Genomic DNA, 18572 nt, shown 5'->3' with positions numbered 1-18572 from the left:
CACAGCCTTTGCAGACACCAGGCTCCCATCACCCCATTTGAAACAGAACTCGCCTTCCTCTAAGCTTTTGGTTTTCTTGAAACCATTCAAGGAACAACAAATATGGTTAGTAGCAGCGGAGTCAAGAATCCACGTTGATACATTATCAGCTACTAAGCATGCTTCGGTAACTAGTACAATACTATGTTCCTTTGCTTTGAGATTGGCAGGACAGTTCTTTTTATCGGCCTTGTAAGGTCTCTTCACAGTTCCAGAGGCGGAGGCTTTTTGCTCAGTAGCATGTGCCTCTCTTTGATTCCTCTTTCTCTTAGTGAAACCTACAGCAGTGTGAAGTTCTTCCATAAGCTTGGTAACAGTGTACTCTAGCTTGTTAATGGAGTAGTTTATCTTGAAGGTATCAAGAGATGCGGGGAGAGTTTCTAAGATCACATCTATGATATTCTTCCCATCAATCTCAGATCCTAGGATTTCCATTTTACTCAGATGACTAATGATCAATATCATAAAGTCTCCAATAGGAGTCCTAGCCTGCATATGACAGTTCATAAACTGTCGGACTGCTTGTAGTTTTGTTTGACGCCTTTGCCCTCCAAACATCTCAAGGAGATTGTAGAGCATGTCAGCGGCAGTCTCGAAGTCATGATGTTGCTCTTTCAGCATATTGTTCATAGATGCCAAGATATAGCACATCACAATCTCATCGGATCGAAGCCAGGCCGCTAAGGCGTCATTGTCCTCTTGAGTTGAATCATTATTCGTCAGAGGAGGACATGGGGTGGTGAGTACCCATTTGTGCTTGTTAACGGTAGGTATTATGTCGAGGTTACGTTTCGAGTCTATGTAGTTTTCGTTTTCGAGTTTGTTCGAGGAAAGAATGAAAGAGAGAGAGTTGGGAGACATATTGCCTATAAAAGTTGAAACAAGTTTATGATTAGTCTTTGGTTTAGGATTTAAGTTTGTTTAAGACTTTATAAAATCCAAAGGTGTTATGAACGAAATGACACTTTACTCCTTCGAGGGAAGGCCGCAACGAGTCTCCTTTCATAAGTAAATGACTAATCATTAATGCATAGCCAAGATGTCAATACATCAATTTTGACTAGCCACCTTGTAAATTGGTTTGATCACTCACATCCTTTCGCAGGGCCTCGAGGGAGGATTACTAGGGATTGAGTCTAAGTGTGTAACCAACCACTTAGTCCAAAAGATTGACTTTGAAAAACAATCCGCCGAGGGGAGGCCTTGTCATCATCGTCTCACTCTCGGACGTAGCTCATTGAGCAATGATCAGAGCAAAGCGCCCTTGAGTACTCTCATTTAAGAGAGGGCCACGAGGGTGACTCTTAGTCCGGCGACACTTGCACTTTTCATTAGTGTTGGGGATCGTGGGTTACAAACAACAAGTATAACCCTCCCACTTAGTTTTTGGAGTTGGTTCATCGACTCTTATAATTTCGGAAACAGATTTCCTAGTTAGAGAGCGACAGAGCGGACAACTAGAAGAGAATCCTAGATCGACATGTTCAGAGCAGTATTAGTGCATAAAGGCACAAGGTACATACTCGATCTTTTCCTATTTTCTATTTCGGGAAAGTGCGTGAGGGAAGTGTGAACTTCAACTCACTCGAACACTTGAAAGTTTGAGATTACACATCTTTTTATTTTTCGGCTTGTCTACAATGAGACCTCCCACTCAAATTTTCAAGAGCATATAGATTTTGAACATATGTGATATAGATATAGTTTTGAAAACATTTTGAAAACTTATTTGATTTGGATGACAAAATATTTTCAAGTTTGAAAGTGAAAACGGTTTTTCAAAATTCAAACTAGTTTTGTAAAAATTCAATTTCAATTAATCTTTCAAAAATCAAAACTTTTAATCTTACACATCATGTTTATAATCATATGAAAAACATTTTTGCTCAAGAAAATTTTCTCATTAGAGTTCTATAACTCATGGTAGTGGGGTTTGAAAATCCGGATTTCTAAAAAACTGGAGTTTCAGACAGCCGCGCACCTCGGAGTAAAATCGCCATATCTGGCGGCTCCGATGTCCTTTTGAGCCGAAACCGGTGGCATTGGACAGAGGACAGATAGAGCTTTAATTTGATTCAAGAATCATTAAATTTAGATTTTTGACCAGAGAGTTATGCCACTTTTAATGCGGGTTTACTCCAGCTCGAAGAAAAAAAATAAATTAAAGCTTGGTCCTTTTTAGGTGCGAAAGAGAATCAAGTGTAACGGAACGTTTTAAGATGTTGTTTAAAGCTTTTATTTGTGTTTTATTAGCAGGGTAATAACATAGAATAAAAGAAATAACAACATGCATAAAACGATTCAAGTAAATAAACGAAACTAGCAAGACAATATAACTAGTCACAAAATTTTACGTACTTGAAATTTCTCAAACCTTTAAAACACGTTTTTCAATATAAAAAATTAAAAACTTTTAGAACTGATTCTAATGTGTTTTAAAAACATCCCAAACTCATAGAAAATCAACATGCTTTTTAATTTAAAGGCAATAGCAATAAATTAAAAAAAATCTAAGATAACAATTCTAACTTGTCACAAAATTAGTAAACTTTCGAAAACGATTTTCAAGCTCATAATTTTAAAAAACATGTACATGCATATCTTTGACCATAGCTCTGATACCATTTGTTGGAATTGATCTAGGGTTTAAGAAAAAGATTAAACGCTTCGGGAAGCGGCGGAATTTTAAAAAATTTATTTTCAAGTAAAAACAGTTTTTACTAACCTAGACAAAGAGCAAGTACATGTAATTAAAACCTATTATGAGTATAGAAGTTTACTAACCTTTCTTGAAGTATGAACTTTGTAGAAGCTATTGGAAAGTTTGCAACGCTCGTCTCCTCGCAGCACGTCTCTCTTTCTTTCCTCGGCACCTCGAGCAACCACGATAGTTTCTATCACTAAATCACTCGAAATAAAAGGAATCAGTGAGTGGGCACTTTTAAACACTACGACTTAAGAACGAGTCTTGAAGTCGCAGAGCTAAACTCTAGGTCAAATGAGGACCTAGGTGCCAAAACAAAATCGAAAATAAACTAGAGAGAGAGAGAGGAGTTCGGCCAAAGTTCTAGAGAGAGAGTCTCTCAAATCTCTTAAACTTGGATGAATGAAATGTGAGGAATGAGGCTCCTATTTATAGGAGGAGGATTACCTTCAAAAGGTAGTTTCCTCTTTTCCTATTGCCTTGCACGTCCAACATGCCTCATGAAGGCTTAGGATTTGTTTCCTCATTTGATTTCCTCTTAGTTGGCCGAAAATGCACTTTCCTTCTTAAGGAAATTTGTTTCCTCTTTTTCTTTTGGCAAGTATCTTCATACATCAATGCACAAAATAAACTCTCTTTCCCACTATGGCATGAACGAAATTCAGCCTTATTTTCCTTGGGTTGGACGAAATTTGAGCTTCTAGAAGGAGCTTCTAGATGTTTCTTCATTTGTTCATGACAACATAAGAAAAGCCCATTAAGAATTTTCAAGTAAAATTCTATGAAATGAAATTAATCCTCAAGGCCCAATTACACTAATATGGCTGAGTAATATTTATTTCATTTGTCATCATATGACAATGTCAAAAAAATTTATTGACATTCTTTTCGTCCTATGTCCAAAAAGACAAAAATACCCTTTTGACAATTTTCGTAAAACTGTCTCGTTCTTGTTTTGACTTAGCTTCCAGTTTAACTATTCCTATCGATGTGATTCGTGACAGTGACCTCATGGACCCAAATGAACAAAGCTTGAGCTAAACACTTGGACTCAAAAGTTCACAAACATTTTCCAAGTTTAGCTTAATGCCAACTGACTCCACTAAAGAGCTGACACTGAAAATCTCTCGGTTCAAATGAATTTGTTTTCTACTCAAGAATTCGACCTAATTATGATGAGCGGATCCACTGAATATTATCTATGTTTACCCTTCATGAATGTCATCAGCTAGTCGGGATTTACTAAATTACCATTTTACCCTTCTAGCTGTTATTTCCTCAACTCCTTTGTCGCTTGTGAATAAGTTAGAAACAATGTATTGACGAGGAGCTAACAAGTCACATTGTTTCATCCAAAAGAGTCAGGACTCAATTTGGACACTGGCCAGTTCATTTATTCACACTCCAAGGAACAAAGCATGAGGTGACATACATTGCATTTCAGCAATCTTGTACATGAATTCCATATCTATGAGAACTTCACAAAGTAACTCATGACAGACTCACAACTTAGTACTTCACCAATAGGCCTTGTTCGGAATCACATAGTGAGTCCGAACTTTGACTTTCTCAAATGAGAATACTAAGGTGTGAAATGGCATGTCTCATTTCAGGATTAAGGTAAGCATGATGCAATTCATACATAGTGACTTCGAGACATAAGAGGTTAAATGGTTTGTTCTTATATTGTCTCTAGAAGTGCACTGGTCAATTCAGTACCTTCGGAAGATACCTAGAAGAACTATAGAGTCCCCAACTCTCAATGCCTCATAACCAGACATCATAGATTCTTCTAACAATCATACTGAGGTCAATAGTCCTTTGACCCTAAGATTGCGAATATATCGTTTTAAGCAAACTACGAAGAGTTTGTTCATGCAAATCTACATTTGTCTCTTCGTAAGTTGTTAAGTTTGTTTATGGACTAAAAGACTAAGGTTTTATCATAAAGCTTCAAACAAAGAAAGAATGAATGAACGTTTCAACTTTATTAATAATGAATAAGCAATTACAAGCAAGAGTCTTCGTAAGACTATATGACATCAAATGTACATAAATAGATACTACTACTCTTCTTGTGGGCACCATTGACAACATAAACAACTTCATAAAACGTTCCGTTACACTCGATTCTTTTTCGCACCTAAAAAGGACCAAGCTTTAGTTATTTCTTTTTCTTCGAGCTGGAGTAAACCCGCTTTAAAAGTGGCATAACTCTCTTAAATAAAATTAAAGCTCTGTCTGTCTTCTGTCCAATGCCACCGGTTTCGGCTCAAAAGGACATCGGAGCCGCCAGATATGGCGATTTTACTCTGAGGTGCGCGGCTGTGCTGAAACTCCAGTTTTTTAGAAATCCGGATTTTCAAACCCCACTACCATGAGTTATAGAACTCTAATGAGAAAATTTTCTTGAGCAAAAATGTTTTTCATATGATTATAAACATGTTGTGTAAGATTAAAATGTTTTGATTTTTGAAAGTTTAATTGAAATTGAGTTTTTACAAAACTAGTTTGAATTTTGAAAAACCGTTTTCACTTGAAAATATTTTGTCATCCAAATCAAATAAGTTTTCAAAATGTTTTCAATACTATATCTATATCACATATGTTCAAAATCTATATGCTCTTGAAAATTTGAGTGGGAGGTCTCTTTGTAGACAAGCCGAAAAATAAAAAAGATGTGTAATCTCAAACTTTCAAGTGTTCGAGTGAGTTGAAGTTCACACTTCCCTCATGCACTTTCCCGAAATAGAAAATAGGAAAAGATCGAGTATGTACCTTGTGCTTTTATGCACTAATACTACTCTGAACATGTCGATCTAGGATTCTCTTCTAGTTGTCCGCTCTGTCGCTCTCTAACTAGGAAATCTGTTTCCGAACTTATAAGAGTCGATGAACCAACTCCAAAAACTAAGTGGGAGGGTTATACTTGTTGTTTGTAACCCACGATCCCCAACACTAATGAAAAGTGCAATTGTCGCAGACTAAGAGTCACCCTCGTGGCCCTCTCTTAAATGAGAGTACTCAAGGGCGCTTTGCACTGATCATTGCTCAATGAGCTACGTCCGAGAATGAGACGATGATGGCAAGGCCTCCCCTTGGGGGATTGTTTTTCAAAGTCGACCTTTTGGACTAAGTGGTTGGTTGCACACTTAGGCTCAATCCCTAGTAATCCTCCCTCGAGGCCCTGCGAAAGGATGTGAGTGATCAAACCAATTTAAAAGGTGGCTAGTCAAAATTGATGTATTGACATCTTGGCTTAGCATTAATGATGTGTCATTTACTTATAAAAGCAGATTTTTTGCGGCCTTCTCTTGAGGGAGTAAATTATCGTTTGGTTTATAACACCTTTGGATTTTATAAAAGTCTTGATAAAACTTAAATCCTAAACCAAAGACTAATCATAAACTTGTTTCAACTTAAATAAGCAACATGTCTCGCAAACATCTCTCTTTCCTTCTTTCATCGAATAAACTCGAAAACAAAAACTGCGTAGATTCGAAACATAACCTCGACATAATCCTTACCAAGCATAAATGGGTACTCACCACCCCGTGTCCCCCTCTGACGAATAATGATTCAACTCAAGAGGACAAAGACGACTTGGCGGCCTGGCTCTGCTCCGATGAGATTGTGAGGTGCTATATCTTAGCATCAATGAACAATGTGTTGCAACAACAACATCGTGACATCGAGACTGCCGCCAACATGCTCTACAATCTCCCTGAGATGTTTGAAGGGCAAAGGCGTCAAGCAAGGCAACAAGCAGTCCGACGGTTTATGAACTGTCACATGAAGGCTAGGACTCCTATTAGAAACTTTATGATACTGATCATTAGTTATCTGAATAAAATGGAAATCCTAGGATCTGAGATTGATGGGAAGAATGTCATAGATGATCTTAGAAACTCTCCCCGCATCTCATGATACCTCCAAGATGAACTACTCCATTAACAAGCTAGAGTACACTGTTACCAAGCTTATGGAGGAACTTCACACTGCTGTAGGTCTCACTAAGAAAAAGAGGAATCAAGGAGAGACACATGCTACTGAGCACAAAGCCTCCGCCTCTAGAACTGAGAAGGGACCTTACAAGGCCGATAAAAAGAACTGTACCGCCTATCTCAAAGCAAAGGAACATAGTATTGTACTAGTTACCGAAGCATGCTTAGTAGCTGATAATGTATCAACGTGGATTCTTGACTCCGCTGCAACTAACCATATTTGTTGTTCCTTGAATGGTTTCAAGAAAACCAAAAGCTTAGAGGAAGGCGAGTTCTGTTTCAAATGGGGTGATGGGAGCCTGGTGTTTGCGAAGGCTGTGGGATGCATGACGCTGTCTTTTGAAGACCGCACTTTAAACTTGAATAATGTTTATTTTGTTCCTACCTTTGGGAAGAACTTAATATCCGTTGCTCGTCTTCTCGAGCAAGATTATTGTTTAAAGTTCATTAAGAATGGAATTCGTATTCCGTTTCCTGATAATTCTGTTGTCACTGATGCATGTATGAAGAATGCTCATTTCTACATCTATCCAACTCAACCTTCTCTTTTAGACACCGAAATAGATAATGATCTAATTAGGGAGCCAAAGAGGATCAAACTTTCTGAATCCTCCGATCTAACAAAATCAATATACCTCTGGCACTTGAGACTTGGTCATATCAGTCTAGATAGGATTAAGAGACTTGTGAGGGACGGTCCACTCCAAGCCTCTGCAATAGGTTCACTACCTACTTGTGAATCCTGCATAGAAGGAAAAATGACTAAGCGACCTTTCTCCGATAAGGGTGGAAGAGCCACTGAGTTGCTGGAACTAGTACATTCTGATGTATGTGGACCGCTCAGCCAACAGGCACGTGGAGGATACGAATACTTCATTACCTTCACCGATGATTACTCGCGATATGGTTTTGTCTATTTGCTCAAACACAAATCCGAGACCTTTAACGTATTTAAGATCTTTAGGGCTTTAGTGGAAAAGCAAACTGGCAAAGTGATCAAAACCCTTCGATCTGATCGAGGTGGTGAGTATATGTCTGGAGAGTTCGATGACTTTCTTAAAGAAGAAGGTATCGCTTCTTAGCTTATCGCACCTAGCACACCTCAACAAAATGGAGTGTCAGAGAGAAGAAACCGAACTCTTATGGAGATGGTTAGATCAATAATGAGTTACTCATCACTCCCTCTTTCCTTTTGGGGATATGCCCTTGAAACAACCGCTTATATTCTGAACCAAGTTCCGTCCAAAATGGTTCCTGGTACTCCTTATGAACGATGGACTGGCCGTAAAGTGAATCTTGGCCGCATCAGAATTTGGGGTTGCCCTGCACACGTGCTGAGGCAAAAGACTAGCAAGTTGGCTAGTAGGTCAGAATTGTGCTTGTTTGTGGGATATCCAAAGGAAACCAAGGGTTTCATCTTCTATAGTCCCGAGGACGATAAGACTTTCGTTAACACGAATGCTCGTTTCCTTGAGGAGGACTTTATGAAGGATGCAAAACCTAGAAGCAAAATTGTGCTTGAAGAAAAGTTGGGTGACGAAGCTTCTACCTCATCTGTGATAACTGTTCTTACCCCAACTGAAACACAACCTAACTCATCAAAATCTTGTCAAGTAGTACTTCGACGTAGTGGGAGGGCTACTCAAAAGCCTGACAGGTACATGTCTTATGGAGACTCACTCGTAGCCGTCTCTAACATGGATGATCCTGTTTCCTATAGCCAAGCGATGGCTTGTTCTGAATCAAACTTTTTGCTTGATGCCATGAAAGTTGAGATGCACTCGATGTATGTCAACAAAGTCTGGAAAATTGTAGACCTTCCTGAAGGGATTAAACCCGTAGGGTGTAAGTGGATATACAAGAAGAAAAAGGGTCCTGATGGGAACGTCGAGACGTTCAAAGCACGACTTGTGGCGAAGGGTTATACCCAACAAGAAGGGATTGGCTATGAAGAAACCTTCTCGCCAGTCGCGATGCTTAAATCCATCCGCATACTCCTATCCATAGCTGCAGCTCTCGACTATGAGATCTGGCAAATGGATGTCAAGACAGCCTTTCAGAATGGCAATCTTGACGAGCGCATTTACATGGCTCAACCAGACGGTTTCGTGGATAAAGGTCAAGAGACCAAGGTTTGTGAGTTGCTTAAGTCCATTTATGGATTAAAGCAAGCATCTAGGTCATGGAATATTAGATTCGATGAAACTGTAAAAAGGTTCGGCTTTGAACAGTCAATAGATGAGCCTTGTGTTTACACGTTAATACACGAAGGCAAAGTTGTGTTTCTGGTACTGTATGTCGATGATATACTACTCATTGGTAATGACGTGGGTAAGTTATCTGAGGTTAAGGTCTGGCTGGCAAAGCAATTCGATTTGAAGGATCTAGGAGAAGCCGCGTACATTCTGGGGATCCAAATCTTTCGAGATAGGAAAAACCAGACCTTGTCGCTCTCTCAAGCATCTTATATTGTATAAGGTGATGGATCGCTTCTCGATGCAAGACTCCAAGAAGGGTCAAACACCCTTTAGGCATGGAGTTTCACTCTCTAAGGACCAGTCTCCCAAGACTGCACAAGAGATTGAAGATATGAGGAAGATTCCTTACGCCTCTGCCGTAGGAAGCTTCATGTATGCTATGCTTTGCACTAGACCTGACATCTGTTTAGCCGATGGCGTAGTTAGTCGTTTCCAATCCAACCCTGGACCCGAGCACTAGATTGCTGTTAAGCATGTTCTTAAGTATCTTTGAAGAACTAGGAACTTGATGCTTACATACTCAGGTACTGACCTGACTATGACGGGATATACCGACTCCGATTTTCAAGCGGATAAGGATTCCAGGAAATCCACTTCGGGATCTGTGTTCATCCTTAATGGTGGAGCTGTTGTGTGGAGGAGTATTAAGCAATCTTGCATTGCTGACTCCACAATGGAAGCATAATATGTGGCTGCTTGTGAAGCATCCAAAGAGGCTGTATGGCTTAGAAAATTCCTTAAATATTTGGAAGTTGTTCCAAACGTCGACGAGCCCATGACCCTTTATTGTGACAATAGTGGGGCTGTCGCTAACTCAAAGGAACCTCGAAGCCATAAGCGCTCTACACATATTGAGAGGAAATACCATTTGATTCGAGAGATCGCGCAACGTGGAGACGTGGAGGTGAAGTAATTCTCTGGCAGATCTATTCACCAAGGCCCTAGCGAACATGGTCTTCGACCAACTTCGAGAGGGATTAGGCATGTAAGACTAGTCACATCTTCTTTGAGTCAAGTGGGAGTTTGTTGTCAATGGTGCCCACAAGAAGAGTAGTAGTGTCTATTTATGTACATTTGATGTCATATAGTCTTACGAAGACTCTTGCTTGTAATTGCTTATCCATTAATAAAAAGTTGAAACGTTCATTCAATCTTCCTTGTTTGAAGCTTTATGATAAAACCTTAGTCTTTAGTCCATAAACAAACTAAACAACTTACGAAGAGACAAATGTAGATTTGCATGAACAAACTCTTCGTAGTTTGCTTAAAACGATATATTCGCAATCTAAGGGTCAAAGGACTATTGACCTCAGTATGATAGTTAGAAGAATCTATGATGTCTGGTTATGAGGCATTGAGAATTGGAGACTCTATAGTTCTTCTAGGTATCTTCCGAAGGTACTAAATTGACCAGTGCACTTCTAGAGACAAGATAAGAACAAACCATTTAACCTCTTATGTCTCGAAGTCACTATGTATGAATTGCATCATGCTTACCTTAATCCTGAAATGAGACATGCCATTTCACAGCTTAGTATTCTCATTTAAGAAAGACAGAGTTCAGACTCACTATGTGATTCCGAACAGGGCCTATTGGTGAAGTACTAAGTTGTGAAAATGTCATGAGTAACTTTGTGAAGTTCTCATAGATATGGAATTCATGTACAAGATTGCTGAAATGCAATGTATGTCACCTCATGCTTTGTTCCTTAGAGTGTGAATAAATGATCTGGCCAGTGTCCAAATTGAGTCCTGACTCTTTTGGATGAAAGAATGTGACTTGTTAGCTCCTCGTAAATACATTGTTTCTAACTTATTCACAAGCGACAAAGGAGTTGAGGAAATAACAGCTAGAAGGGTAAAATTGTAATTTAGTAAATCCCGACTAGCTGATGATATTCATGAAGAGTAAACATAGATAATATTCAGTGGATTCGCTCATCATAATTAGGTTGAATTCTTGAGTAGAAAATAAATTCATTTGAACCGAGAGATTTTTAGTGTCAACTCTTTAGTGGAGTCAGTTGGCATTAAGCTAAACTTGGAAAAGGTTTGTGAACCTTTGAGTCCAAGTGTTTAGCTCAAGCTTTGTTCATTTGGGTCCATGAGGTCACTGTCACGACCCGCGAGCCGCGGCAGATTTCTCCGTATCTTACTTGACATAAATAAAATTCATAAAAACTTTGGTGGAAGCGCTTCCAGAAAACATTTTCTAGAAAAACTTTTAAAATATTTACATAAACGTCTCAAAAATATGGGCGAATTTTTCGTTTTTCTTAAAACATACTATTTAAAACTTTACAAACAAAAGACTCGTCTTTTAAAAACAAAACAAACTCATTCGCCCTTGACTTAGCCACAGGTCGGCAGCCGTACATACACACGCCTACTTACTTACCGGTTTCGCTGATGCTCTGCTCAGTCTTCTTTAGCCTTTCCTTTATCTACAATATCAAGATAATAACTGTGAGTCGAAAGACTCAGTAAGCGGATATCTACATATCTAATGCACAATGCACATAACACATAAGCAATACATAACATGAGTTCATATCTTTTCATAACTTGCGGAAGTATCGGCTTAGGTCCCGATAAATCCACCTTACTTGAGAATCAATCGGCTTAGGTCCCGATAGATTCATCCTGCTTAGGAATCACTCAGCTTAGGTCCCGAGAGATTCCTCTTACTTAAGAATTCACCAGCTTAGGTCCCGGTGATTCACATCTTAAACATACTTGCTTTAATCATAACTATGGAATTACCAGCTTAGGTCCCGGTAACTCCTCTTACTTGAGAATATGCCAGCTTAGGTCCCGGCAATTCCCATCATACAATACATTTCCTGCTCGGGATCCCTTAATGATATCCGCACGACACATGTCTTATTGGCGCCAGACAGGAGGGTGCACAGTCTCCTGCCTAATCCCCATGTGGTACCAGCACGAAGCATAATAGGTACCTGCTAACAAGGGGTATATGTCGGAGGCGGTATCATTCTGTGTTTTCTCTTTAATTAACTTAACATGAGAGACTGCTTAATTCGGGTTTAATCCCGATCTTAACATATATTCTTTTCGCTTATTAACTCGTGAATTATAAGATCTTGAGATGCGACTCACAAAGATCCTATCATAATATTCTCGCTTTTGAATACGAGTCTTAGCTTCAGTCTCTCATAATCCAGTTCACTAGGACTGGATCTCTGGAAGGTGGCTAACTAAACACATAGCAAAGGCTCGGGTTCCTAGTTACCTCTAGCCATTTTTGTTAGCCGGAATAATTCCGTTTCTCAATTCGTTAGCGGCTTAAAGCCCTTAATCTTGATAGTGAATTGTCTTTTGGTTTATCTTACTCTTGCTTACTAGAAAGCATATAGAAAATGCACGTACAATATATGTATATATATAAAGATATATATAATATTTCTTGATATTGTAGGTGCCTATAATCCACTTACCCGGATAACGATTCTTTCGAATCCTGAGATCTTCTCTTCCAGATAAAAGGGTTCTTCTTAACTTCACGTATAACCCAGTCCTCGTAAGCTTCTCCTGCTAATCCTTATAGCAATCTGGACGTATCTATGGAAGAGAAAGATCGAACATCGAGCATACTCAGTATCTCGTCCATTGATCTACTAACGTACACACTTCTACTAAAAGAAAGCTCATAAGGAACGTATTCAAAACGTCCTCCTAGTGACAGAACAGAGAATACATGACAGAACAAACATCAGGGAATACATGACAGAACAAACATCAGGGAATACATGACAGAACAGAGACGGGAAAGAATCGACGCCTAAGAACAAGGCCTTAACAACTTCCCTGATCTAGGCTAAGAAACGCCCCGCTATTCGACCACCTATTCTTTTGACGGAACAAAGCCCATTGCTTAGGATAGGTTCCCGAAGGTCGAAACTAAAAGAAAAGAACGTATAAAGAAACTCTTACTAACAATCTATAGAATACGTAAGTTATATGAAAATAACTCAAACCGACACTTCTCAAATGTGGTTTAGAAAATCTTTTATGACTTGTCTCTTTTTATTGACAAGTTATAACGTTTGAGAACGTAAATAAAACATTTCTCGTTGATATTCTTTTTCAAAATTAAAAGAGTCGAGCTTATAGTCGAACTCGATTTTTAATACATAATTAAGATAAATATACTAAATAATTACGTGAATAATCAACGAGTTTAATAATGATACATATTAATTATTTTTTTCTTAACGACTTACATAAAACGAGCTCGATTATAAAACATACTAATTATAACGTACTAATTCTGGATAATAATAACGTACTAATTTTAACGGTTCAAACGAAACCAACTTGGAAAATAAAATCATTGTCAAACAATAAAACATAACAACACTATACATAAAATATAATAACGCACTAACTCCGAGCACTCATACAATCCATCAAAACTTCGCAACTAACTAAAAGAAAAACTACTTCACTACGTCTTAGACTCGAGTCGGAACTCGGGAAATTTCGACTCGCTAACACCGGGCTGAGACTGCCATAAACAGCCCCCTGAGAGCCGCCACAGCGTCGCTGCCGTCCCCGGCCCAACAGCTCGTCCCAACCGAGCCGATGAACCTCGCTGACCAGCCCCACTCCGTCGTCACTCGAGCAACAGCTCCGCCAACCTTCGGACAGCCTCTTCGCCATCCCGAGCCGCTGCCCCGAGACCTGTTCAGCCCACCTAAAACGAGCCTAGACTCTCAACATATATAACTCACACGCACAACAACGAAACAACCGTTAACTCCTATTCTCAAACTAGAAAAACAACATCAAGCTCAGAATCACGTCCCAAAAATCAAGATCAAACACACGGCCATAACCATTCTACACGGCCAAGACCAAAACCACAACCAAACCCGTCCAAAACCAAGAACACCACCATAATCAGAGGGATCATCACCGAAATCCTAACTCACAACCAAAAGCCCCAATTCCAAATAACAGATCCTAAATCAGATTCAATTAAAATTGGGGTGAAGAATCCCTTTACCTAGCTTGAAGAATCGAATCACCCAGATGAAATCCCTCCTCCTCTCACCGGCGATTCCTCTCAGTCCGGCGTCCTCGGCGGCGCTCGCTCCTTCTCGGCCGCGCGCAGGTGGCGCTAGGGCTCGGTGGCTCGCGATCGGCCGAGCTTCCTCCTCCTTCTTCTTGGTTTCGCTCAGCCCTCACCCTCGCTATCTCTCTCACTCTCGGTCTCTTCCGCTCTCTCGCTCTCTTTCCCTCTCTCTCTCGGCTATCTCTCCTTCTTCTTTTTCCTTTCTTTCTCTCGCTCGTGTGCTTTCTTTCTTTTCTTTTTTTTTCCCGTGGGTTTGTTTATTTCGGCTGGAGAGACTTGATAGCAAAGTAAATGATGAAGATAAGTGTTGGGTTGGCAATGATAGAAGCGTGACACATGTGTGATGACTAGGCAAGGCTTAACAATTATCCTTTTATTCTCAAACCAATTTCTTTTTCTTGTTTTCTTTCAAATGGGTCCCTTAAAATTGTTACAACCACGTCCTTTTCATATAATTATTTAATTAAATCCATCACCGAACGGATTATAATTATATGATTCGAACCGAGAATTTTCTCGTTCGTTCTCGAATAATTTAAATATATTTAAGGTTTCTCGGAATTAATTCTCGTCCTTAAGAATTTATTTCTTAAATTAATTTCCGGAATGTTTCCTCGGAATTAATTTATTAATCGAGTTATACTCGATAATTCCTTTGTTTATTCCGAGATTTCCATAACCTTAATATATTTAAAATTAATTCGATAAATCCATTGGAGTATAATTCACTCGAGAATTTAGTTGTAACAACGGAAACTCGTTATTTACTTCCAAATCTCCAAATACGAGTGACGCAGAAACTTGTCCTTACAATCCCTACCCCCTTAAGTTAGTTTCGTCCTCGAAACTTAAAGAAAAGCAGGGTACTCGTTTTGCATCACACTATTGAGTTTCCAAATAATTTTCCATCTTCAGAAAAGAAGAGAGGATATAACTTCCTCTAAACATCTCATCGCCTAATGAACAGCAGATTGATTCTGGTCTTAAGATAGTCACTTCCTAACTGTTAGATATAACTAACCAGGAATCTACTCCATCATCTACCAAGATCAAGAACTTGACTAGGACACAACAAACGAACATGCATAGTTCCCACATACAGGAATGCATAACTGAAGAGTAAAGGATAGGAATCTAACCGGTTCTTCCAGACGATGACTCCTTTACTTCTTCTCCATAGATGCTAAAGACGCGAGCTTTGGCCTTAGGTTGATTCTTCAGGTAAGCGATCTTCTCTTCTGAAACGTGACAATCCCGTGCAAAATGACCTTCTAAGCCACACCGGTAGCAGCTTGAGGTTCCTATGCGACACTCGCCTGAGTGCTTTCTGCCGCACTTGTTGCACGTAGGGAAATCATTAACCCTTGGCCTCTTGTACTTGTTCTCGCTTTGATTTCCTCTGTAGCTTCCTTCATTTCCTTGCGCCCTAGACCTGGAGTTTCTATCCCAACTCTTTTTCTTCTTGTCGATGAAGTTCTTCTTCTCGACTTCCGCTACAGATTCCTGTAGGATGGTCATTGACTCGCTAGCTGGATTGACTTGTGCTATACGCCAACCGTCAATCCTTAATGCCCTTTGAACGGCATTCGCATAAGTTCGTGGCCCAACGTCGCCACTATCAACCTGACGCACAATTTCCACATTGAGTCCATGCATAAACTTCATCTTGCGCGACTGATCCGTCGGTACCATAGAGGGCGAAAACTTTGCAAGCTCATCAAACTTGGCTATATACTCAGCTACAGAGAGCTTCCCTTGCTTAAGATCCATAAACTCTCGTACCTTACCCGAGAGATTAGCTTCACCCAGGTACTTCTCATAAAATAGGTTGATAAAACGATTCCATGTAATATGAGAAACATCATCATAGAGTGCGATTACTTCCCACCAACTTCGAGCTTCAAGTTCCAGCTGGTTCACAGCACATGCAACCCTCTCAGCATCTGTAAGTTGCATGTACGTGAAGATCTGTTGGATCCTTTTAATCCAATTTTCTGCAAGGGAAGGATCAGCATTTCCATCGAAAGTCGGTGGTTTCTGCTTACGAAAACGCTCATATACAGGCTCCCCGACAGTCGGTGCCATTATCGGAATCTGGAACAGCGGAACCTCATCTGGCGCCATAGCTTGAGCCTGTGGTGGCGCTTGTACATTCTGACCATCTGGATTCCTATTCATATCTGGCACGTGCTCACCTTGTCCTCCAGGTTGTTCTGGTCGATGCGCCTGGGGTTCAGGGTCTTGTTGTCCCTGTGGAGGTTGCTGCTCATTCATTCGCGCAATAAGTTGCGTGATCAACCTGTTCTGCTCTTCTATTTGAGCATCCCTTCGACGGCCATCTTCAGCTTGACGATCTAGAGCCCTGCTAATCTCAGTCATTTCTTGTGAAAGATTCGTCTGCGTTTGCTTCTTAGGTCCCATTCTTAATCTCTACTTCACCTATAAGTAGGAATGGGTAAGCACACGGTTATCCTAATATAACCACTATCTTTCACAAAGACTCAACAAGATATTATAGATAAGGCTATCTTGGACATCAACTGACTTATAAGTAAGTAAGATAGTGTATGTACGACCACAAGTCTACAGAAACGGCTCAACCTGGGCTCTGATACCAAAAATTCTGTCACGACCCGCGAGCCTTAGATCGCCCGCGAGCCGCGGCAGATTTCTCCGTATCTTACTTGACATAAATAAAATTCATAAAAACTTTGGTGGAAGCGCTTCCAGAAAACATTTTCTAGAAAAACTTTTAAAATATTTACATAAACGTCTCAAAAATATGGGCGAATTTTTCGTTTTTCTTAAAACATACTATTTAAAACTTTACAAACAAAAGACTCGTCTTTTAAAAACAAAACAAACTCATTCGCCCTTGACTTAGCCACAGGTCGGCAGCCGTACATACACACGCCTACTTACTTACCGGTTTCGCTGATGCTCTGCTCAGTCTTCTTTAGCCTTTCCTTTATCTACAATATCAAGATAATAACTGTGAGTCGAAAGACTCAGTAAGCGGATATCTACATATTTAATGCACAATGCACATAACACATAAGCAATACATAACATGAGTTCATATCTTTTCATAACTTGCGGAAGTATCGGCTTAGGTCCCGATAAATCCACCTTACTTGAGAATCAATCGGCTTAGGTCCCGATAGATTCATCCTGCTTAGGAATCACTCAGCTTAGGTCCCGAGAGATTCCTCTTACTTAAGAATTCACCAGCTTAGGTCCCGGTGATTCACATCTTAAACATACTTGCTTTAATCATAACTATGGAATTACCAGCTTAGGTCCCGGTAACTCCTCTTACTTGAGAATATGCCAGCTTAGGTCCCGGCAATTCCCATCATACAATACATTCCCTGCTCGGGATCCCTTAATGATATCCGCACGACACATGTCTTATTGGCGCCAGACAGGAGGGTGCACAGTCTCCTGCCTAATCCCCATGTGGTACCAGCACGAAGCATAATAGGTACCTGCTAACAAGGGGTATATGTCGGAGGCGGTATCATTCTGTGTTTTCTCTTTAATTAACTTAACATGAGAGACTGCTTAATTCGGGTTTAATCCCGATCTTAACATATATTCTTTTCGCTTATTAACTCGTGAATTATAAGATCTTGAGATGCGACTCCCAAAGATCCTATCATAATATTCTCGCTTTTGAATACGAGTCTTAGCTTCAGTCTCTCATAATCCAGTTCACTAGGACTGGATCTCTGGAAGGTGGCTAACTAAACACATAGCAAAGGCTCGGGTTCCTAGTTACCTCTAGCCATTTTTGTTAGCCGGAATAATTCCGTTTCTCAATTCGTTAGCGGCTTAAAGCCCTTAATCTTGATAGTGAATTGTCTTTTGGTTTATCTTACTCTTGCTTACTAGAAAGCATATAGAAAATGCACGTACAATATATGTATATATATAAAGATATATATAATATTTCTTGATATTGTAGGTGCCTATAATCCACTTACCCGGATAACGATTCTTTCGAATCCTGAGATCTTCTCTTCCAGATAAAAGGGTTCTTCTTAACTTCACGTATAACCCAGTCCTCGTAAGCTTCTCCTGCTAATCCTTATAGCAATCTGGACGTATCTATGGAAGAGAAAGATCGAACATCGAGCATACTCAGTATCTCGTCCATTGATCTACTAACGTACACACTTCTACTAAAAGAAAGCTCATAAGGAACGTATTCAAAACGTCCTCCTAGTGACAGAACAGAGAATACATGACAGAACAAACATCAGGGAATACATGACAGAACAAACATCAGGGAATACATGACAGAACAGAGACGGGAAAGAATCGACGCCTAAGAACAAGGCCTTAACAACTTCCCTGATCTAGGCTAAGAAACGCCCCGCTATTCGACCACCTATTCTTTTGACGGGACAAAGCCCATTGCTTAGGATAGGTTCCCGAAGGTCGAAACTAAAAGAAAAGAACGTATA

General features: G+C 39.9%; 1 long non-coding RNA gene across 2 annotated transcripts; it reads right to left on the bottom strand.

Moving 5' to 3' along the window:
- Positions 1-11155: 11155 nt before the first annotated feature.
- Positions 11156-18295, bottom strand: LOC149407751 (uncharacterized). Of its 2 annotated transcripts, none has more exons than XR_016297094.1 (3): positions 18090-18295; positions 12464-12587; positions 11156-11449 (listed from the first exon to the last, which is right to left on the bottom strand). It is a non-coding gene; the product is annotated as an uncharacterized LOC149407751 (long non-coding RNA). The 2 variants fall into 2 exon arrangements; XR_016297095.1 differs by lacking the exon at positions 18090-18295 and adding an exon at positions 14035-14483.
- Between the last annotated feature and the right edge of the window lie 277 nt (positions 18296-18572).

This window comes from Urtica dioica, chromosome 1 (assembly GCF_054948205.1).
Source record: "Urtica dioica subsp. dioica isolate 48M chromosome 1, U.dioica_male_clone48M_v1_H2, whole genome shotgun sequence".
In the NCBI taxonomy this organism is placed as follows: domain Eukaryota; kingdom Viridiplantae; phylum Streptophyta; class Magnoliopsida; order Rosales; family Urticaceae; genus Urtica; species Urtica dioica.
The sequence above is the reverse complement of the archived record's forward strand: the minus strand, read 5'-3'. Positions and strand labels throughout refer to the sequence as shown.